This window comes from Hemiscyllium ocellatum, chromosome 2 (genome assembly GCF_020745735.1).
Source record: "Hemiscyllium ocellatum isolate sHemOce1 chromosome 2, sHemOce1.pat.X.cur, whole genome shotgun sequence".
In the NCBI taxonomy this organism is placed as follows: Eukaryota; Metazoa; Chordata; class Chondrichthyes; order Orectolobiformes; family Hemiscylliidae; genus Hemiscyllium; species Hemiscyllium ocellatum.
This window is the reverse complement of record NC_083402.1, coordinates 113,509,890-113,534,034: the sequence shown is the minus strand read 5'-3', so window position 1 is coordinate 113,534,034 and position 24,145 is coordinate 113,509,890. Positions and strand designations below refer to the sequence as shown.

General features: G+C 39.6%; 1 protein-coding gene across 1 annotated transcript in view; it reads right to left on the bottom strand.

Annotated features, from left to right (window-relative positions):
• Positions 1-24,145, bottom strand: part of lingo2 (leucine rich repeat and Ig domain containing 2) — a 145,512-nt gene that overhangs the window by 120,462 nt on the left and 905 nt on the right. The gene's annotated exons all lie outside the window — the stretch shown is intronic.

The window sequence follows — 24,145 nt, the reverse complement described above, 5'->3', positions numbered from 1 at the left end:
TGAAGGAGCCATTGGGAAGTAGTGACCATAATACATTAAGCTTTAATCTGCAATTTGATAGGGAGAGGGTACAGTCAGAGGTGTCAGTACTTCTGTTGAATAAAGGGAACTATGGAGCTATGAGGGAGGAGCTGGCCAAAGTTCAATGGTGCAATACCTTAGCAGGAATGACTGTGGAGGAACAATGGCGGATATTTCTGTGTATAATGCAGAAGTTGCAGGATCAGTTCATTCCTAAAAGGAAGAAAGATCCCAGGAGGAGGCATGGGCGGCCGTGGCTGATGAGGGAAGTTAAGAAACACATAACGTTAAAAGAGAAAAAGTATAACATAGCAAAGATAAATGGGAAACTGAGGACTGGGAAGCTTTTAAAGAGCAACAGAGGATTACTAAGAAGGAAATACACAGAGGAAAAATGAGGTACAAAGGTAAACTGGCCAATAATATAAAGAAGGATAGTAAAAGCTTTTTTTAAGTATGTGCAAGGCAAAAAAAAATAGTTAGGACTAAAATTGGGCTCTTGAAGACAGAAAGAGGGGAATATATTACGGGGAACAAAGAAATGGCAGAAGAATTAAATGGGTACTTCAGGTCTGTGTTCACTGGGGAAGACACAAGCAATCTCCCTGAGGTAACAGTGGCTGAAGGAGCTGAACTTAAGGGAATCTATATTTGCCAGGATTTGGTGTTGGAGAGACTGTTAGGTCTGAAGGTTGATAAGTCTCCGGGGCCTGATGGTCTACATCCCAGGGTACTGAAGGAGGTGGCTCGGGAAATCGTGGATGCGTTGGTGATTATTTTCCAGAGTTTGATAGATTCGGGGTCGGTTCCTGAGGATTGGAGGGTGGCTAATGTTATACCACTTTTTAAGAAAGGTGGGAGAGAGAAAGCAGGAAATTATAGACCAGTTAGTCTGACCTCAGTGGTGGGAAAGATGCTGGAGTCTATTGTAAAGGATGAAATTACAGCACATCTGGATAGTAGTAGCAGGTTGGACAGAGTCAGTGTGGATTTATGAAGGGAAAATCATGCCTGACTAATCTTCTTGATTTTTTTGAGGATGTAACTCTGAAGATAGATGAGGGAGATCCAGTAGATGTAGTGTACCTGGACTTTCAGAAAGCTTTTGATAAAGTCCCACACAGGAGGTTAGTGAGTAAAATTAAGGTGCATGGTATTGGGGGCAAAGTACTAGATTGGATTGAAAATTGGTTGGCTGATAGGAGACAAAGGGTAGTGATAAACGGCTCCTTTTCGGAATAGCAGGCAGTGACCAGTGGGGTACCGCAGGGATCTGTGCTGGGACCGCAGCTTTTTACAATATATGTTAATGATATAGAAGATGATATCAGCAATAACATTAGCAAATTTGCTGATGATACAAAGCTGGGTGGCAGGGTGAAATGTGATGAGGATGTTAGGAGTTAACAGGGTGACCTGCACAAGTTAGGTGAGTGGGCAGATGCATGGCAAATGCAGTTTAATGTGGATAAATGTATGGTTATCCACTTTGGTGGCAAGAACAGGAAGGCAGATTATTACCTCAATGGAATCAATTTAGGTAAAGGGGCAGTACAGAGAGATCTGGGTGTTCTTGTACACCAGTCAATGAAGGCAAGCATGCAGGTACAGGAGGTAGTGAAGAAGGCTAATAGCATGCTGGCCTTCATAACAAGAGGAATTGAATATAGAAGCAAAGAGGTTCTTCTGCAGCTGTACAGGGCCCTGGTGAGTACTGTGTGCAGTTCTGGTCTCCAAATATGAGGAAAGACATTCTGGCTCTGAAGGAGTGCAGCATGGGTTCACGAGGTCAATTCCTGGAATGGCGGGATTACGTTACACTGAAAGACTGAAGCGACTGGGCTTGTATACCCTTGAGTTTAGAAGACTCAGAGAGGATCTGATTGAGACATATAAGATTATGAACGGATTGGAGACTCTGGCAGCAGGAAACATGTTTCCACTGATGAGTGAGTGCCAAAGCAGAGGACACAGCTTAAAAATACAGGGTAGACCATTTAGGACAGAGATGAGGGGAAACTTCTTCACCCAGAGAGTGGTGGCTGTGTGGAATGCTCTGCCCTAGAGGGCAGTGGAGGCTCAGTCTCTGGATTCATTTAAGAAAGAGTTGGATAGAGCTCTCAAAGATAGTGGAATCAAGGGTTATGGAGATAAGGCAGAAAGAGGATACTAATTAAGAATGATCAGCCATGGTCATATTGAATGGCGGTGCAGGCTCTAAGGGCTGAATGACCTACTCCTGCACCTATTGTCTATTGTCTAAGACATTCCAAAATGTTTTCCACCAATGAATTATGTTAACAAGTTGTAAGTGCTCTATTGAGACAAACAACTGCAGCCAATTTGCTCACAGCTAGTCCCCAAATAACAGCAAAAGAGTTAATAATCAGATTCTCAATATTTGGTAATGGTACTTGAAGAACAAATATTTTCATAGCATCGTCAAATCCCTAAAGTTTGGAAACCGGCCACTCAGCCCACCTAGTCCAGACTGAACCTTTGAAGAATATCCCACCCCCTTCCCTATCCCTATAACCCTGCATCTCCATGTCTAATCTACATGGCCTGCACATCCCTGGACACTATGGGCAATTTAGCATGCCCAAACCACTTATGGCATATGCAATGTCAAAAAAGGTGGGAAGATACAGTAATACAAAAATCAGGTTCTTGATGTTGAAAAAATTCGAACTCATTTTCCCCTCAAGCCTTAAATGGACACATCAGAATCTCATCATTGAGTGGTGATTATATCATTTCCAGGAATTTGCATATTACAGGGAGCAAGCTGTGTGTGCTGGACCAGGTTCTGAGTGTTTCGGCTCAAGCATCACAATGTGAGAGGTTATTCCTGGTTTTCACATGTGAAGTGGTGTGCAGCTCGACTTTAACTATGACCCCAGTGTCATGAATACCAGAAGGTCCAAGCAGTGGTAAACATCTTCCTCCTCTCCTGCCACATGATTCCCTGAAGGAGGCATCCAAGGGCCAGTTTGCATCATTAATGAGGTGATGAGCAGAAGATCTTTTGTCAAGAGTCACTCAGGGCCAAGGCAAACCAGGTACCGTCCATCTCCCTCAACAAAACAGCAACCCAAAACAGGAGACTTCCACCTTCTCATTTCAAGTTCAAGATATGTTTTGTTTGGAAATAAGGCGAGGAGAAATTTGGTAGGGTTTATGCAATTGAAGAAAATAGGGAGAGGGACAAATAGAACAAAAGAAAAGGTCAGGCAAACTTTAGAGTCTGTGGAAGGTTAGAGATCAAAGTTGTCAAGGAAGGTGGTCAAAGCCAATGGTAATGTGGTGATAGTTTTATTCAAAAACAAAGTAATGGCCAAGATTAGTGGGGCGGAAAGGTTGACATAATTTCTATCTCCATGTTGCTAGACCTCTTAAGTTCCATCAGCACTTTGTCTTTTTTATATCCAAATTTTCAAAGTTTGTTTTCAGGAATGCTTACACATGTACAGCTTTTTTGCAGGACTTTCCTGCTTGTTGGTTAGGTACTCAATACTAATGTTCATACTTGTTGAACAGATGCTCCAAAATACAGTCACTAGTCAACTGAAAAGTGGTGTTGCATTTCTACAACTCCAGAAGAGAGGAGGAGTGGAAAGTTTGCACAGTCATGACAAGTAGACCATTGTAATCAATGACCAAATTCTCTTTTCTTTGTCAAGTCAATAAAATTTCATCTGCAGGGAAAAGGAAGCATTATTAAATCTTGACTCTGCAAGGCTCACTGATGCTGTTGTTGTTTATTTGTGGGCTCTGCCTGAAACCTGGTTCTATTGCATGTATTTTGTGATCCAAAATTATGTCAATAGCATGTGTATACACACATCTCACAATGTTCAACAAGCACCATCTTTGTGAAGACATTAATGAGGGTCTACTTAATACTCAAGACTAGAATTCAAAAATAGAAAATTCCCACTGAAGCTCTTTGGTCAGAGTGCATTTGTAATATTATGAGTAGTGTTTAACATCATATCTAAGGAAAGAGGAATGTGTTAGATTTGAAAGGGGACAAGAGGAGGTTTACAAGAATGATCCTGGGGATGAATGATTATCATGAAGGATGAAAAGCAGTTGAGGACTCAGGGTCTGCATGTGATGAAGTTTAGAAGGATGGAGGTTGGGGGTAGGGGGGTGGGGTGGTGAATCTCATTGAAGCTTACAGAATACTGAGAGGCCAGGATAGGGTGGATGCGGAGAAGATGTTTCCAGTAGTAGGAATGACTAGGACTCAAGAGCACTGCCTCAGAGTCAAGCAACAACCCTTTAGAACTGAGGTAAGAAGGAATTTCTTCAGACAGACAGTGGTTAATATGTAGAACTCATTGCCACAGAAAGCCAAGTCATTGAGTGTATTAAAGAGAAAGATAGGTAGGTTCTTGATTGTTAAAGGGATCAAGGGTTAAGGGGAGAAGGCAGATGAATTGGTTGAGAAGCATATTAGCCATGATCGAATAGTGAAGCAGAGTCAATGGGCCAAATGGACTAATTTGCTCCGACTCAAAAAATGCGGCATTGGAAAAGGACAGTCGGTCCTGATGAAGGTCTTAGGCTTGAAACATCAACTCTCCTGCTTCTCGGATGCTGCCTCACTGGCTGTGCTTTTGCAGCACCACACTTCTTGACTAATCTCCAGCATCTTCTGTCTTCACTTTCTCCTAATTCTGCTCCAAACTCTATGGCCCACATAAGTATATTGAGCAAATGAATAAGCCACACTGATGACATGATATTGCTGCTATTAAGGAGCTCAGTTGCCCACCATACATGCTCTTAACACTTTACACAGATAAATATGCATTCAGCCATAAAGGATGTCAAACACCATTACTATTAGTAGGCACATATTAGTCACTGTCTTTATTGCAGCTTCAATTGGGAACATTTTTAATTTTCCCCATTTTTGTTTCAAGTTTCAAAGATCTGCTGGAAATGAAATCCATGCCTGCAAACACTTTTTGCTGAATGCCAAACTTCAGCAAAAATCTATTGCTCTAGGCAAGGGTAATTCTTCATCTGCAAGAAGCAAGACTGAGATATTGTGCAGAGGCCACACAGAGAGGACGTGCTGCTGGAAGAGAGATGTTTTTGAGTCCTTTCAGCATAAAGTCATGTGGATTGAGCTTTCTAAGCCATAGTGTTAACCAATGTCTGAAACTCCTGCACTTCACAAAGTGGGTGATCAGTGAAATCTGTCAGTATTTGCAGCAGCCACAGCTACAACCTCAAAACAGGACAAGGATAGCACTGAAAGCAACTGTAATTCATAAAATTTCCTTTCGCAAGGCTTATGCTGTAGATTGGGGCTGCTGTTAAATAGAGATCACTGTGCAGCTCTGTATTCAAAGAGAGCTCACTTACATACCTAGTCCCATTATCGTCCCATCAGGTAATAGACTGACTTTTTGCCCCATGAAATTAATTTAGCACATCTGTCCTCCTTTCTAGCTCCACCATCATCAGAGCAGCATCATATCCCTTCAGTACACACACTCTCTAAAGTACAGCTATTACTATGTGCTGCGCAGCACTGTGTTGAATGATTGCAGCAATTTCTAGAAGCCATAATGCATCTTCTCTTTAGGAGTTGGAGGATAGCTTGAAACAGAGCAGGCTAGTTTATAAGGTAACAATATTGTACATTCTGGTCAAACAGCATCATATGATTATAGATGTATAAATCATCTGTACACAGCAACCATTGAAATGAGAGACACCATTAGTATAGTCACTGCAGTATCTGTATTACATTGCATGAACATGGGGTAATTAGACATCACAATCTCCATGCCCAGTTTCAGGGTTTAAAATCCAAGTTGTCTACTCAAGCACTAGTGATAAGTGAAAAATTATTGGTCAAAATTTTAGTAGATGGCCATATGCAAATGATAATGATGTAACTTATGATGCACCTCTGCTATCAGTAAGCAAAATTGAGAGAAGTCATACAATACATCAGAAGTTGCAAAACCAAAAGGATAAACCTCAGATGGTAGATGTATACACAGCCACAGCACAGAGATAAAGAGAAGTGTCCAAGTATGCCAACAGCAACATTAGCCCCAAGCATGGAATGAAGTGTAAATCATTCCATTATTAATATAAAATTTTCTGATACTTGGTCTGCCAACACACTTATTGCCCCTGGATTCATCATTCTTATTCTGAGTCACTTACATCATTGTACTCTCACTGCTATAGTCGGCATATTAAAATTTTGATCAATAATTTTTCACTTATCACTAGTGCTTGAATAGACAACTTGGATGTTCATTCAATGTAATACAGATACTGCATTGACTATATTTTATACAGAATTGAGCACAGAGGTTATACATAGAAATCATAGAAACCCTACAGTGTGGAAGCTGGCCATTTGGCCCAACAGGTCCACATCGACCCTCCAAAGAGTAATCACCCAAACCCAGTCCCCTAACCTATTGCTCTAGATTTAACCCTTACTAATGCACCCACACTACACATCCCTGAACACTATGGGTAATTTAGTATGGCCAATCCACCTAACCTGCATATCTTTGGATTGTGGGAAGAAACCAGAGCACCCAGAGGAAACCCATGCAGGACATGGGGAGAATGTGCAAATTTTACACAGTCCCCTGAGGCTGGAATCAAACCAGGTCCCTGGTGCTGTGAGGCAACAAGGCTATCCACTGAGCCACTCTGCCATGATGGTTAGTACATTTTAAGATGACATCAAAATTGGAGATGTAGTGGACAGCGAAGGAGGTTACCTCAGAGTACAACGGGATCTTGGTCAGATGGGCCAATGGGCCAAGAATTGGCACATGGAGTTTAATTTAGATAAATGTGAGCTGCTGAATTTTGGAGGGACAAATCAGGGCAGGACTTATACATCTAATGGTAAGGTTCTGGGGGAGTGTTACCTTGGAGTGCAGGTTCATAGTTCCTTGAAAGTGGAGTCACAGGTCAATAGGATAGTGAAGGAGGCATTTGGTATGCTTTCCTTTATTGGTCAGTGCATTGAGTATAGGAGCTGGGAGGTTATATTGCAGCTGAACAGGGCATTGGCTTGGCCACTTTTGCAAAACTGTGTGCAATTCTGGCATCCTTGTTCATGAAACTTGAAAAGGTTTAAAAAAGATTTACAAGAATATTGCCAGGGTTGGAGGATTAGATCTATAGGGAGAGGCTGAATAGGCTGGGGCTACTTTCTCTGGAGAGGTTGAATAGGCTGGAGTTATTTTCCCTGGAGTGTCTGAGGCCGAGGGGTGATCTTATGGGGGGAGGTTTATAAAATCATGGTGGGCATGGATAAGGTAAATTGACAAGGTCTTTTCCTGGACGGGGGGGTGGGGGGGAGTCCTAAACTAGAGATAATAGGTTAAAGGTGAGAAGAGAAAGATTTAAAGGTTTAGAGGGATATGGGCCAAATGCTGGTAAATGGGACTAGCTTCATTTAGGATATTTGGTTGGTTTGAATGTGTTGGACCGAAGGGCCTGCTTCCGTGCTGCATATCTCTACAACTTAAATTATTTTACAAGCAATATTTCAACATTTCAACATTTACTTCAATGTCCTTCAGCACTCTGGTTCCTGCTAGCCTCACAAGTGTTGAACTTTTAAAAAAGACGAGCATTTTGATTTGTATCAATAAAAACTTGGAGTGCTTTACTTGACTTCTTGAAACTCAATTATATAGTGTCACTTTAAAGAAATCCTGTGTATTTGTGTTTGTTCAGGCAGTTCTTCATGTTATTGCAGCTGCATATAGTCATAGAATCATTACAGTGTGGAGCAGGCTATTCAGTCCATTGGTCCACATTAACCTTCTAAAGCGCATCTTACCCATACCCACTCCCTTAGTCCTGCATTTCCCAGAGCTAATCTACCAAACCTGTACATCCCTGAATATTATGGGCAATTTAGCATGGTCAGTCCACCTAACCTGCTCATCTTTGGACTGTAGGAAGAAACTGGAACACCCAAAGGAAAGCCACGCAGACACAGGGAGAATGTGCAAACTCCACACAGAGTTTCCTGAGTGTGGCAGCAGTACTAATCACTGCGTGACTGTGCTGCCGAAGTTTACAGCTATGCATGGATCAGTGAAGCAGAAGGAGTCCATCTGATATTTCGATTGCTGTTTGAAATAAAGTTATTGTTATTTATTGATGTTGATCAAAAATTGCTGAAAAATGCTAACTAGTTGTCTATGAAGGAAATCAAAATGGGGAGAGATATAAAACTAACTGCTGATTCACCGATACTCATCTCACAATAGTAGACAAATATCTGCTGACCTCAAGGAAAGCTCCTCGCTAAGGTCTGGCAATCTCTATGGCATAGGTTTCCCCTTTCTCAGTATCGGTTTGAATGTGACACCAAATCAAAGGGATCTGAGTGGTGACATAAAGCAGCTGATCACACTGAAGTATTTTCAGGGCCAGCTAACCAAAGAGCAAAATTCAGTAATGTTTTCACTTCTAATTAATGTTTTATAAGTGTAAAATAAATGATTATGATATACATCTGGGAGTAAGGCAGAAGCATGTATATCTATAAATATCTATACACATTCATATCTTAAAAAAGACTATTTACCATCACAGTTCACTACTTAAGCGACTGTGTAAACCGAATGGATTCTTAAAAGTCCACTTATGCCTCCTGCAACAAGGTCTACTTTTTCCAAGATCTGTTACAGTTTGACTGATTGCATTAAAGGGCAAAAAAAAACCTGGAGAATTCTAGCAGATCTGGCAGTATCTGACATGTTGGCCTTAAAACATTCATTTTCCTTCTCTTTCCACTGATGCTGTCAAATGTGTGCAGTTCCACCCGCACTTTTCATTTTAATTTCACATCTCCATCATCTTCAATCTTTTACTTAAATATTAGCATTTAAGATCAAGTTCCTGTCAATGTAGTGACATCTAATTGATTGTCATCCAATGGCCTTCAAGAGCACATCAATGGCAAAGCATTGAATCACCCACACCAGCTTCTAGATTCCAAATTTAGTTATATGCAGAGAGGTTCTGCATTTATTTCAGAAATGTTATGACAGCAAATACTGGCAGTTTCATCATCATTACTACAGTACAATCCAATTCATTGGTACTTGAAGTGTGGCCATTTGGGTAGTGTATCCAAAAATGGGCAAGCTCTAAAGAAACATAGCCCAGCAACAGTCAGCATCGTTTTGAGATTGAAGTAAAAATAAAGCAATGCTTTCCTTATCCTAAATAAATTGCAAGATTTAGGCAATGCTGACATTATTGTCTGTCCCTAGTAGCCCTTGCAAAGACAATGCTCAGTTGTCTTCTGAGCTACTGCAGTCTGTGTGGTGGTTACTCTTGGAAAGACAAGGATCAAAGTATATCTGCTGTTTGATGGCCTTTGAAAGCAAATATTAAATATAACTCTTTGTTGTGGAACAGCAGAATACAGCCAATAGAGTAGCATTCTTTCATGTTAATGCAAATACAATTGTACTAAGGACATGGGGTTCAGGAATTGTCTTTCTGAACCCTTTCACATCTCTATCTTTATCTGCCCCTTTGGAAAGAGAATAATACCCATCTCGCTGATTGAGGTTTTGATCACCTACATTAATATCTCATTCTGTGGGTCAGTATCCATTTTGTTCAAGAACACACCTGTGGGGCACCTTGGGACCAGTGTTCTTTGCAACCTATAGTGCCACACAACCAAAACTCCCATGGAGTCTATGGGCTAGTCAGTCCCCTTAAACTAATGCCTGTTCACGACCACAATAAAAAAGGGTTAAGCTGTCAATGCTTAAAACAAATTGATCGCACAATCCAAAATCATAATTAGAGAGAACGTTGACTGGAATTGTTTTACTACATCAAAGACACAATGCAAATTATAGGTTTTTATTATTCAGTAGTTCATGAATGGTGCACAAGTTAAATATAACTCACAGCGTCAGTTCTTTATTTGTAAAATAAAACTAAATTTACTGGGGAAACACAGATGGATCTTTTTTGCTATTTTGCTTTTTGAAGAAAGTATGTCAGCTATTTATAAGAAATTATGTAGTGAGTCAAACAACCCAAAAAAAGTCTCCACATTGCAAGTGGAAACCTTTGGGGACTTGCACTTGATTTTCTACACGGTGCCAGAGCCAAGTTATTGTCAGTGGTTGATACCATTTCTATTGGGTTAATTGGAAAACTTGTGTCAGTCATCAACATTCATAGCTCCTTGATGGTAGACCAAACCAAGCCTTTATTTCAGACCCTTTCAGTTGTTCTACTTTCTCCTTCAGGGAATCAAAGGCCAATGTCAAACTCTGTGATGCTCCAAGTTCAATTTCAAGTTAAACAGCTGCTCTTTCTCTTCCTTTTGTTGAGAAGCATCATTTAATTTAATCAAAAGGAACACCAAAACATGTTTTTTTATAATCTGTATGGCAATAGGTAGTTCCATTTCCAGGCTATGGATTACATCTACAAGCTAGCTGTTGATGAAGTCCCAGAATGGGACTTGAACCTGAAAACTCTGATTAGAAGCAAGGGTATACAAGAATTAAATAATTTTACAAGTGTCCTAAGAAGCATTCATTTCTATTCTGACAGCTGGCATAGTAAGCAATCGCACAGCTATTTCTGCCCAAATAAATAAATGAAGTAAGACACTATGTTTTTAACTTTTGGAATTGGGCTTAATTTAAATTGCTCATGGTCAACCCTTCTTGTTGAGATATGATACTGGCCATTTTAACCAGTGTGGTTTTAAGTAGTAGGAGACAATAGTTTTGCAGTCATGGCCACTGATTTTGAAATATTTTAAGTAAATTTAGTGTATAACAAAATGACCAAGAAAGATGAACAATGATGACTGCCACTGTATTGGAAAATATCAGACTGGTGCAGCATGGTCACTAGTTCCGAGGTTGAGATTAAGATACAATTTTTAATCAGCAAAGTTTAATTTTAAAGTTTAGTTATACCATATCTGGTTTTGAACTGGTTGATGGTGATTTTCAATACCACATGTTTCCTAAGTCACAACAGTAAGTTCAATGAAACTAGATGGAAAATGAAATGTTGTGGGTTAATAATCAAAGGTTTCTCTTCTTAATCTACTGGGGGAGTGGTTTCATATTATGTCACTTATTTAAGTAATTGCTTTTTAATTACTTTGCCCCTTATCAAGCTCAGACCTGAAGGCAATACTGATTAATTAAACGTTAAGGAAAACAAACACAGCACTGTTTCCAGTTCTGCTGATATTTTGGAAACAAACGTAAATCTGCCATTCTGGCCTTCCGCATGGACAAACTCTAGAGAGGAAATAGTTAGCATATCTCTGATGGTAAATAATTAATAAATCTCAACAGCCCTGACCAATCTCAGTTTCATTGCAATGAAATACTGCTTTAATACACCTACGGGTTAAAATCATTTCACATGTACCATGTATCTACATTTTATGATGTCAATACCTCTCCCTAGCCATTTCTAAATCACAGTAAATGCATCTCTACTATTCTATTGCAACAATAAATATTAAAAGATGAGAATTGGAAAGAATTTGCATTTTGGATCAGTAGAGATTACAATGGTCCAATTTCAAATCATTGACACGAACAAAAGCAGAGGTTTGCTGTGGAAAGCGATAAGAGTTGTTGAGGTTCTGACTGCATAGCTTCAAGTAATCAGAAGGAAACTCAGTAAAATATCAGCCCCTCACATTACTGTCTCCTACGCCCACCAACCAACACAAGGAAAACCAAGTACCAATTCCATGTCTTTTATTAAAGAAATTGAATACATCCGCCTCCCCTTTCATCCAGGAGATTTAAATAAATACACAAGTACGTTACCAAAAGAAAAATACTAGCACGTTTACAGAATGATGGAACACCACAAATCTAAATTTTGCATAACTTTCCTTTATAATTAATGTATGAGTAGATATCAATCTTGTGTGTTATACTCCAGAAATCGGGTAGTGAGGAACAGAACTGGACCCAATTTTTGCATGCTTTTCTCAGTACTTTGCAAACACATACTTCCAGACCCAATAACTACAGTTGGAGTTAATTCCTATTTATAGGAGTCCAAGTGAATCCTTAGTTAATGCCCATCAGCTGCATACAATTAAATTCATGTTCTGTGCACAATTTTCACAGTAGGTGGTTACTAATTTCTTGATCATTTTAGGATGCAAATCTGCCTCTGTACATTTCTTTTTTTTCACTCTCTTGAATCATCTTGTGTCAATTTTAAATGAGGTAACTTATTGAGGACATTTCAGTAGAGTTTAAGCCAAGATAAAAAATACAGAAAATAGCAAGCTTTATGAATTCTATTATCTGAGATGAATAGCTGACGGAATCAAACAGAGCATTCAGCCATTGTGTCTATGCTGGTTCCTTGAAAGAGATAGCTAATTAATCCCCTTCTCTTATTCTTTTCCCATAACCCTGCATTACTTTTCCATTTTAATATATGTTCCTAATTTCCTTTTGAATGTTAATAATGGATCTGTCTCAACCATTCTGTCAGGCACAGCATTCTAAATCACTAGAACTAACTACACAAAAAAAAACTCCACTCACTTCTCCAAAAGATCGTTCATCATTTACTAAAAAAATTGCACCCTCTAGATATTGATCCTTCTGTCTGCATAATCGATAAAGCAAGTGTTTTTACAACGCGGCTTGTGAGTTGTCAGGACCAGGAATACTTTCTCAGGCTTAACAAACTAATCAGTAAAATGCCACATCTGCCAAGCTTTCAAACCCCTATGATTTGGATTCTCCCTATCCTGCAACCTTCAATCAATATCACATCTCTAATCAACATCAGCAATCCAACAAGACACCTACTGCAACCCATGGGTTCAATTTCAAGCCTTCTTGCTCTCTCTCCAAGCATCCCCTTTCCCAATACAGAAATGTTACTCCAACAGGTTTTGGCCCTGTGAATCAGGCTTCCCACTACAGAAAGGCTTTAAATCCGTCAGCTCATCAGCCTGGAACCTCAGCAAAATATTATTAAAATGGCTTGACCTCACAACATTCCATCACTTGCCCCCTGTTAGATTCCCTAAAAATAAGGAACAAGTCCTCAATCTTTTTAAATATCTGGCTTTATTTCTTCTCAGATGTTGACCTGACAGTTACAAGTGAGACCTCCATAGCAATAGCTTTTTTTCGTGCTTTTATACATTTTGCTTTACGTCATCCTTCCCAAAACCATAAGCTGTTCTTCGTACCCTAACCATGAGATCAAGGCGACAGTCTGTGTCATTTGTCACATACACTTGTAAGGGGTTTGCTATACTCTAACCACAAGGTCTAGGCCACAATCTATTTTTGACACACGCTCATGTCTGCTTCGAACCAATTTCAACTACACCTGCAAGTTCCATTTTTGCATTGGCATCTGCAGTTTGACCCTCGTTATGCTATAGCTTGATCACCTAATTTCCAACAAACTCCACACCCCCTCTTCCCAAAGAGAATTCACCTCCAAATTTCAAGCCATGGGAGCAGATCCTCAGAATGTCTTGAGAGAATGTTAGGAAATTCAATTTCATTTTCAGCTCTGCTTACTAATAATGGGTTTTGTATGTAATCCTTCAATCAGTACTCTGTGATGTTCCAATTTAAAATTAATTAAATTTTCTTCAAATGTGCAGAAACCAAATAATTTTGTTTTCTAGCATATTTATATATTAATTTGAAGTAACTGAGCTTTTCATTTTCAACTGGCCGAAAATTTAAATATCCAGATAAAAGGTTTTAAAGGCAACTGGGTTATGTAAACAGTATTTTATTACAATCATTTTTAATGGCCTCCCCATGCCACAATACTTGATTAGATTAAATTCTTTACAGTGTGGAAACAGGCCTTTCGGCCCAACCAGTCCACACCGACCCTCCAAAGAGTAACTCCCCCAGACCCATTTCCCTCTGACTAATGTACCTAACACTATGGGCAATTTAACATGGCCACTTCTCTGACTTGATACAGTATAACTCAGACTCTACCAACTAAATATACACGTACAAATCTTGTAACATCATTGGCTAAAAACTGGAGTTCTCCAAATCCTAGACATTTTCACAACATGCCATGTTTCATTTGAAACAAAATTGTTCTATTGTAATTAACTTACTTGGAAACTTCAGTTAGATATTGCACAGTGCTGGTGAGAACTTGTGTATTGATTTCTTTTTATGCTTCAAGTGACCCAACAGTATCCATATTAACCCAAGCTGCCCACTGCCCAAAGCGCTCAATTCAAGATTTAGCAGAATCCAAAATCTGGCACAGTCTCAGTGCTGAGGTTGCCATTTTTGAAAGTTTGTACTTGTACAAGAAATAGACTGGATGATTCCTTCTCCAGGTTTTCCTCCCTCTCCATGGAGAGGCGGACTTTCAGTAACTTGTTATAACAGCTCAGAGACTTGGGTCATGCCCTCAATGAATTTAACTGGTTCAACTCTGGCAAATTCCAGGGGTACATTTAACCTAATCTTTCTGACAAGAAACTGAAACATTAGATGTCCAACTCATCAAATTTTATTGCCAATTGAAGTCAACAGATGGTAATATGAAGATGTAAAACTGGTGATCCATTTGATCCTCTAGGAGAGTCACCTAGTTAATTAGGTTAACTATATCCAGCTAGCTTCTCAAATATAAGTATGTTATATTATGTGTTTGAAACTCAATCACACCATTTCATGTCACCTATTTGAAAAGATTGTTAATGTTTCCTGTGCTATTATAGATAAATAGTTGTTGAGGAAATGCATCAAGGGAAGTGAACAAGTACAAAATTATGGAGCAAAATGAAGATAAACTGTGATCTGATTCAAAGACACAGGAAATCCAAGTAGCTGTACAGCCTCATCCTCTTCATAAGATTCCTACATTCTTGGAGCTTGTGTTGCCCTGATGTGTTTTGTTGTAAAAGCTCTGCTCTCAGTACTAGAGCTGCCAGTACAGTGAAAACCTCAGAGGGGATTAAAAGAATTAAACAAAAACAAAATGATCTCTTATGCCTTTCTTTCTCTGTGCCCCTGCAATCTTTGTATTGATTATTCTCACTGTGTATTATTTATTCCATTTTTTCCCCCTCCATCTCCTTTCTTTTTCCATTTGTTTGGCGTCTGTATCATTTACTTCTCTATCAATCCTCTTTTTTTTTGTTCAGGTACAGATGGCATATACTGAGAGGACAGGAAAGGAGACACTAATGGCTGAAATTCGTATTTATGCTGTGTTTATGCAAAGGTATGGTGCCTGTTGAATCCTTTCCTATTTCTTCTTCAATGATCTGTGAGTCTCTTCATCTCTACTTCCTCAGCCCTTCCCTTTTCAATTGGTTTTTCATTCTCCCCCAACTCCTTTATAATCTGTCTCTCTTGACTTTTCAATACACATGCTTTATGTTTATATTCCCTCTATTCACCCTTCTCTTCATCCCTGTTCCCACACTCATGTGGACAGTATGATGGTACTGTGCCTTTAAGAGATGTGTTCTGTCCATTTTTTTGCAGAAGGGTGCTAGCTCAGTAGCACTGAAATGTCACCTTCACATAGGCAGTTGGTAAATAGCTTTGAGTTCTCCTTGCATGTTTTTTGTATGAAATAAGACAAAAGAATCATGAATGGGTGGGATCAGGCCTCACACAAACTCAGGAAGGTTTTTAGTTTTGCTTTCAGTGAGTTGAGAATGTTTCTGCTGGCTACTGGAGCTGAATGTTTGCATTCTCAGCTATTTGTGTGAAGTCTTAGACAGTGGGGCTTCCTCTTAAAAACCAAAAAAGGGCAGATTGTTGCTTTCTTCTGGACTAGAGAAGGACAGCATGTGAGAATCATAATTGTTTTGCTGAATTGCATTTTTGCCAAAGGGTGTGTTTATCGGGTCCTGCCGACATAGGAACAGTTGATAATTAGTGTCAAACAATGCACATCTTGTTAAGTATTGCTACAGAGTAAAGTTATGCCAATTCTTCTTTTTTGATGTATTTTAATCATTTTGTAGGAATAAAAGGTGTGTTGATTAAAGCTTAATAGCGGACTAATGGAATTACATGTGGAACACAGCATCTTACACTTGCCTTTTAAAAATATATAAAAGTTAAAGTCTAGTCTATCTCTACAATACACTTTAGGAAGTTCATAACAGACAGACCCTGAGATGCTAAGGACATCCTTCATGCTTCCTTCTCCTCTTCCTACTTCCTGCCCTAACATTTCCATTTCTCACCCACATATATTTTGCTTCAACATGTTATGAAGAATTTGTTTTCTCTGTATTTACATCATTTGATACCTTTTAGTTTGTTCAAGTCAAAATTAATAAGTAAAGGAGAGGATTAGGCAAAATGGGAGGATATTTAATTGGGGAAGAGGAAACTATGATGCGATTAGACATGAGTTAGGAAGCATGGATTGGGAGCAATTGTTCCATGATAAAGGCACTATAGACATGTGGAGACTGTTTAAGGAACAGTTGTTGCAAGTGATGAATAAATATGCAAGAAGTGGTAAGATAAATGGATGATGAGAGTGGTGGAGCTTCTTGTCAAAAGGAAAAAGGTAGCTTACATAAGGTGGAGGAAGCTAGAATCAAGCTCAGCTCTATAGGATTACAGTCAGGTGAGGAAGGAGCTTAAAAATGGTCTGAGGAGAGCCAGGAGGGAGCACGAGAAAGGCTTGGCAGAACGGATTAGGGAGAACACAAAGGCATTTTACACTTATGTGAGGAATAAGAGAATGGTCAAAGAAAGAGTAGGGCCGATCAGGGATAGCATAGAGAATTTGTGTGTGGAGTCTGAGGAGGTAGGGGAAGCCCTAAATGAGTTTTTTGCTTCTGTCTTTACGAACGAAATGAACTTTGTAGTGAATGAAACCTTTGAAGAGCAGGTGTGCATGCTGAAATGGATAGAGATAGAGGAAGCTGATGTGCTGAAAATTTTGTCAAACATTAAGATTCACATGTTGCCAGGCCCGGACCAGATTTGTCCTTGGCTGCTTGGGAAATGAGTAATGTAATTGCTTCACCACTTGCCAAGATCTTTTCATTCTCACTCTCCACTGGAGTCGTACCTGAGGACTGGACAGAGGCAAATGTAATTCCTCTCTTCAAGAAAGGAAATAGGGAAATCCCCAGCAATTACAGACCAGTAAGTCTCACGTCTGTCGTCTGCAAGGTGTTAGAAAGGATTTTGAGGGATAGGATTTATGACCATCTGGAAGAGCATGGCTTGGTTAAATGCAGTCAACACGGCTTTGTGAGGGGTAGGTCATGCCTCACAAACCTTATTGAGTTCTTTGAGGATGTGACTAGAAAAGTTGATGACGGTCGAGCTGTGGATGTGGTGTATATGGACTTCAGCAAGGCATTTGATAAGGTTCCCCATGGTATGCTCATTCAGAAGGTCAGGAGGAATGGGATTCAGGGGAACATAGCTGTCTGGATACAGAATTGGCTGGCCAACAGAAGACAGTGAGTGGTAGTAGAAGGAAAATATTCTGCCTGGATGTCTGTGGTGAGTGGTGTTTCACAAGGCTCTGTCCTTGGGCTTCTATTGTTTGTAATTTTTATTAATGACTTGGATGAGGGATTGAAGAATGGATCAGCAAGTTTGCAGATGACACAAAGATTGGAGGTGTTGTTGACAGTATAGGGGGCTGTTGTAGGCTTCAGTGGGACACTGACAAGATGCAGAGATGGGTTGAAAGGTGGCAGATGGAGTTCAACCTGGATAAATGCGAGGTGATGCATTTGAATTTGAATTTGAGTACAGGATTAAGGATAGGATTCTTGGCAGTGTGGAGGAACAGAGGGATCTTGGTGTGCAGGTACATAGATCCCTTAAAATGGCCACCCAAGTGGACAGGGTTGTTAAGAAAGCATATGGTGTTTTGTCTTTCATTAACAGGGGTATTGAGTTTAAGAGTCGTGAGATCTTGTTGCAGCTCTATAAAACTTCGGTTAGACCGCACTTGGAATACTGCGTTCAGTTCTGGTCGCCCTATTATAAGAAAGATGTGGATGCTTTGGAGATGGTTCAGAGGAGGTTTACCAGGATGCTGCCTGGACTGGACGGCTTATCTTTTATGAGGAGAGGTTGACTGAGCTCGGACTTTTTTCATTGGAGAAAAGGAGGAGAAGAGGGAACCTAATTGAGGTATTCAAGATAATGAGTGGCATAGATAGAGTCGAAAGCCAGAGACTATTTCCCAGGGCAGAAGTGACTAACACAAGGGGTCATAGTTTTAAGCTTGTTGGATGAATGTATAGAGGGGATGTCAGAGGCGGGTTCTTTACACAGATATTTGAGAGTGCAAACATGAGGATCAGTGGTCGGCACAACATCGTGGGCTGAGGGCCTGTTCTGTGCTGTACTGTTCTATGTTTTATGTTCTATGTTCTAAAGTTACTGAACAGGAATTGTTAGAGCCTAAATAAACGAAAATCCTACCAGAAGGCACACAGCATACAGACTTATACAATCTCAGAAATTATGGATGCTCCAGATGCTCAGACCACATAATGCTTTGGCCAAAAGTATCAATTGGACTGCAAGCTGTTGAGACAACTATAAACTTCAGCAAAGGGAGTAGAATTCAAAAGGCAATCTAGCACTTAAGCATAATAATGCTACTGTGAAGTGAATAATTCACATTTTATTTAAGTCTATATTATGTACATTTGAAATTTCAATTAAAGAGAAAAGTGCTGGATGTTTTCTGCCTGTTCCTACTTTTTAACCATCTACTATTTACCCATTCCTTCTCTCTGCATTTCCTAAAACTGTGGTGTGACCACATGTTAACATTCTATCCACAAAGCTCTCAACAGCCTTATGTGCCACAGTGATGCCTATAGTTGCTCAAGTTCCAAAATCCATTGTGAATATAACAGTGGGGAAGTCTATATCCAGGAGTCATAGTTTGAAGATAAGTGGCAAACATTTTAGAACTGAGATGAGGAAACTTTCTTTACCCAGACAGTGGCGGGCTTGTGGATTTCATTACCACAGCAAGTGGTAATATCAAAAACATTGTGGGTTTTCAAGAAGGAGGTACCTCCTGTGGCGAAAGGGATCAAGACAGATGGGGGAAGAGGGAGATTCGGTATTTAGCTCAATGATCGTGTTGAATGGTCAAATACCCTTCTCCAGCACTTGGAATCATAGAATACCTACAGTATGGAAACAGGTGCTTCAGCCCAACAAGTCTACACTCACCCTCCGAAGCGTATCCCACCATTCTGCAACCCTATTACTCTACATTTACCTCTTATTAATGCACCTAACCTGCACACCCCTAAACACTATGGGCAATTTAGCATGGCCAACTCACCTAACCTGCATATTTTCGGATTATGGGCGAAAACTGGAACACCTGGAGGAAACCCACACAGACACAGAGAGAATGTGCAAACTCAACACAGATAGACCTCCAAGGCTGGAATCGAACCTGGGTCTCTAGCACTGTGAGGCAGCAATGCTAACCACTGGACCAATGTTATCTTCTACTTTTGCATACTGCTGCAGCTGATGAGGCTTCTTGTACACATGGTTACCCACAGTATAGGAAATACCTTGGAATAAGTACTGTGGCTACAAGAGCAAGTCAGAGGTCAGGATCTTGCCAAAATCTGTCCACCATTTCCAAGGCACAAGGAAAGCATGTTTTGGAATACTCCCATCTGTCTACAGAAGTGCAGCTCCAACAACACTCAAAAAGCTGGACACCATCCAGGATACAAGAGCACATTTAATTTGCTCTACATCTACAAAATTCACTCCTTCCACCATTGAGGTTCAATAACACCAGTGTGTACTATTCACAAGATATACTGATGACATTCTCCGAGAGTCCTTAGATAGCATCTTCCAAACTCTGTCCAATACCATCGAGAAGGACTAGTGCTGCAGATATACTATTACCTGCAAGGTCCCCTCCAAATCTTCATCCTGATTTGGAAATATATTGTCATCACTTCAGCGCTGATGCTTCAACATCCTGGAACTCCCTCCCGAATGGCACTGTCGGATTAGTTACAGCAAATGGGCTGCAATGTTTCAAGAATGAAGCTTACCAGCACTTTCTCAGGGGGGATCTAGGGATTAGCAATAAATACTGTCTCAGCCAGCAATGCCCATATTCCATGAACAAATAAATGAAAAGCTATTGTTTCTAAAACTGGTGCTTTTCATTTTAAATCCCTCTCACACTGCCAATGTTGGAATTAGAACATATACTGTGTGTGCAGGAGTTCATAAATTTCCATTGAAAATATGAATTTAATTATCCAAATCATGTTAAAGGCTTGTTACAAATGTACAAATCAACCATTTCACAAATTATGAGGTAACAAGACAAAGGGACCAAAACTGCATGTAATTGTCCACGCCTTGGTGAGACCACACCTGCAGTTCTGGTCTTCTTAGCTAAGGAAAGACATACTTGCCATAGAAGAAGTGCAGCAAAGTTCACCCAACTGAGCGCTGGGATGGCAAGCTAATCTAATACTGAGAGACTGGGTCGACAGATATGTGTTCATTGGTGTTTAGAAGAATTGGAAGGAATATCATTAAAACACATTAAATTCTGGCAGGGCTGGACTGACTGGATGCAGGATGATGTTTCACCTTCCAGCCAGTCCAGAACACTGGGTCACAATCTCAGGATATTTGGGAGGCCATTGATATGAGGCGAAATTTCTTTACTCAGAGGGTGGTTAAGTTGTGGAATTCTCTTTCACATAATGCTGTTATGTGAAATCACTGAATATATTTTAATTAAAAAAATGTAGGATTCTCAATGCTAAATGGGCAAAGGGAATGAGTGGGTGAAAAACACTGAGACAGAGGATCACCTGTGATAGCAGTGAATTGCAGAGGAGGTTCAACGGGGTGAATGGCCTACTCTTAATTCTATTTTTCATGTTTTTAAGTTTAAGAGATATTCCATGAGGTTATGAATCTTCCCAACTAAGGAAGAAGGGTATTGTGGACTCCAGCAGAAATATCTAACTTTAACTTTCATTTTGTCTATCTCACTCTTAAAGTAATCCCTTTTTCCATCTCTTGAGGTCTTTTTTTCTGTATCTGTATTACTATGGACATTGGAACATTATGGTTATGATTTTGGAATAGTAAATCAGAGGCCTTGTCTAATGATTTGGGAGCACAGATTCAAATCCCCCTGAAGCAGCTATGGAATCTAAATTTAATTAAGTAAGTCTGTTTCAATCATAACCAACAGACAACTACCATTGCCAACATGGTTATGGAAAGAAATCAACAATATTATCTGGTCACGTCTATATATGACTCCACACCCATTGCAAGGTGGCTGACTCTAAACTGCCCAACGAAAGAAATTGGGCTGGTGTAATGGTCTTTTTGATTACACTCTTGTGAAGTGGCTTGAATGTCTTACAATGCTTGCAGTGTGATATAAATGCAATTTTGTTGTTGAATTTTCCAGTATTGCAAAAGTGGACTGTTATGAATCTCTCCTCCCTAATCTCATTTTCTCAGCTCTTGTGCTTGGGGGTAGATGATCAGATTCAGCTTGGCTACTCCCCACCAGAACTCAATTGAGTGTGCTCCAGGTGACTCCACAAAACAGCATATTTTCTCAGTCTCCTGAAACACTGCCTCTATTAAGAAAATTTAATGGCGCAACAGTTTATTTTGCACGATACTTGACAGGTTATCAAACGGCATTACTAAAATGTTTATTAAAACAACTGTCCCAAATCACCTTTTAAACCTGTGTGTTTTTGTTGAATAAGGTTACTTGCTGATAAACTTCATGACTTCGTGAGTTAGTGTAGCTTTAATTATATAATAAACTATTGCAGTAACCCGTGGTGAATTAACTAGTCCCTCTAGTAATGCTTATCTGCCAGCTGCATTATTACAACACATAAAACATACTCTGCAGGAAGACAGACAAAAATTATAGAACATTGTTAGAAAGAGCTCGAAGCATGCTCCTTAAGTCATTAGCTTTTACATCACATTTAATAAATTTTAAAACTCTGTTGGACTGAAAAAATTATGTGTAGGAAATGCTTCTACTCATAAAAAAATGGTGCATTTATGACTTTGTTTTCATCTATCGTCTCAGGTATATGCAATAGATTCTGTGGTACTACTATGTTATATTTAACTAACATCATTGAAATAGGTTATATCACAAGGGTGTTTAAAGGACACCACTTTTTTGCTGTTGCAGATCTTACATTTCAACAGTGACACCACATAAACTGGCATTCATAGGATATAAAGTGCTTTGGGAACCTTCCAAAAAGATATTCTTCTTTCTTTTGTACAAGCTCATTTTGCAAGTTTTTGTCACTGACACCTTATTTCATAAATTTCCTGATCTGTATATGTGCCAAGCATCACATTAACACTTCAACAGAGAGACTCACCAACATATTGCCAGACAATTGTAATGTTCTCGCATCTGCTTACTAATTAAACATTGCTATTTTTATTGTCTTCTGCTCACCATTTTCCCTCTTACCATCAACTCCCCACAAAAACCTTAGATTTAGAGCTTTTTGCATGAAGTGCATGGCAGACATCTTGAACAGCAACTAACCCCCTACCCCACCAAAGTGAAAGATGGCTGGAGCAGCTACTAAACAGACATTGCTCACCGGTGAACCTCTAAGTCTATCAGGCAACTCAGCAATGAAACCCTTCCCTGTCTGAAGTTGTTAGCCATTCGACAGGAAGCTGGAAAGCATCATTGGAGACCCAGGTTGTGTAGCCATGAAGACATGCACTGGTGAGATGACAATTTCTTTTTCTGGAGGGGGGATTCTTGGCATGACCAAAGTCAAGTCAGAGGCAAGAGGAGGAAGGTGGCTTTTGGAGGTCAGCCCTCTATCCTCCAACTGTGCCCTCAGTTGTCTCAAGACTGGGGAAAATGGAAACCACACCCGCCCACCAATCTGATAGACAGGCTGCCATATTCTCCCTGTTGAGAAGGCAGCCACTTTTCTTACAAGCCAGGAAGGCAGGCAATCAGGTCAGTGGCAGGTTAAGGCCACTCAGTGGCTGGTACTTGACCACTTAAGGTTCTTAACTGGCAGCAGATCGGGAAAGTCACCTATGGATCTTCCCACCCAGACTTGATTGCTGAAATGGCAGGAAGGGTATGGGTATTTTTCTAGTGCCAACTTGCCCTTTCATCTGTGCAGAACAGAAATTTCCATCTCATGTGATTAATTTGGATTGAGTTCATATGAAAATAATGCATCTTTGTCAGTGAATATAATTTTTTTTTATTGGACTGCAACATTAGCAACTAAAGTACAAAAGAATCCCAAAACACATATCAGAAACAAAGTTAAAATTGGTCCATTTAGTTCCCAAGAGCATTTTAATCTATTATTTTGAAAAGTTATGAAAAATTGAAATAATACATTTTACTAATTATGGTGTAAAGAATGAGTTCCTCAGTGAATTTCTGCAGTTGTCTTGACATATATGTACCCATGAGAGTGCATCTGCATGATCTAGCAGTAAATCAGATTATTTAAAAGTGGATCTCAAAAAATTGTTTTTGATCTTTCACTTATTAAGGTGCTGACTAAACTAATTTATGACAAGTGCTCCCTGTTAGAACCACTCTCCAATTGGAGCTCTGTGTTTTGTAACACCTCTACAATTTCTTTTTTTCGATCATCCAACCTCTGAATGCAGATCACATTTATAATATATATTTAATAGTCTGAAAAGACTTGTTAACTCAAAACATTTACATGGCATTAGTAAAGAAGGGAAGATATTCTTACATTTTAGTTAGAGTGGTGCAATGAGTCATATTTTGAAATAATACCTACCCTTTTAAGAACTGAACATTGGAGATAGAAATGCCTTCAGCTTACAAAGCTAAGCAAAGACACAGTGAGTTTATGTAGAAATAAAATAACGGAAAGGCAGGTTTAATCTGAATAGCTTTGAAACTGTCCAAGAACAAGGAACAAAAGAAGGACAGATGCATGACAATGCTTCACAATTGAGCTATAATGAATTGTTTTGTAGGTAAGCATGGCAGCTCATTTATACAGCATAACGTCTCACAA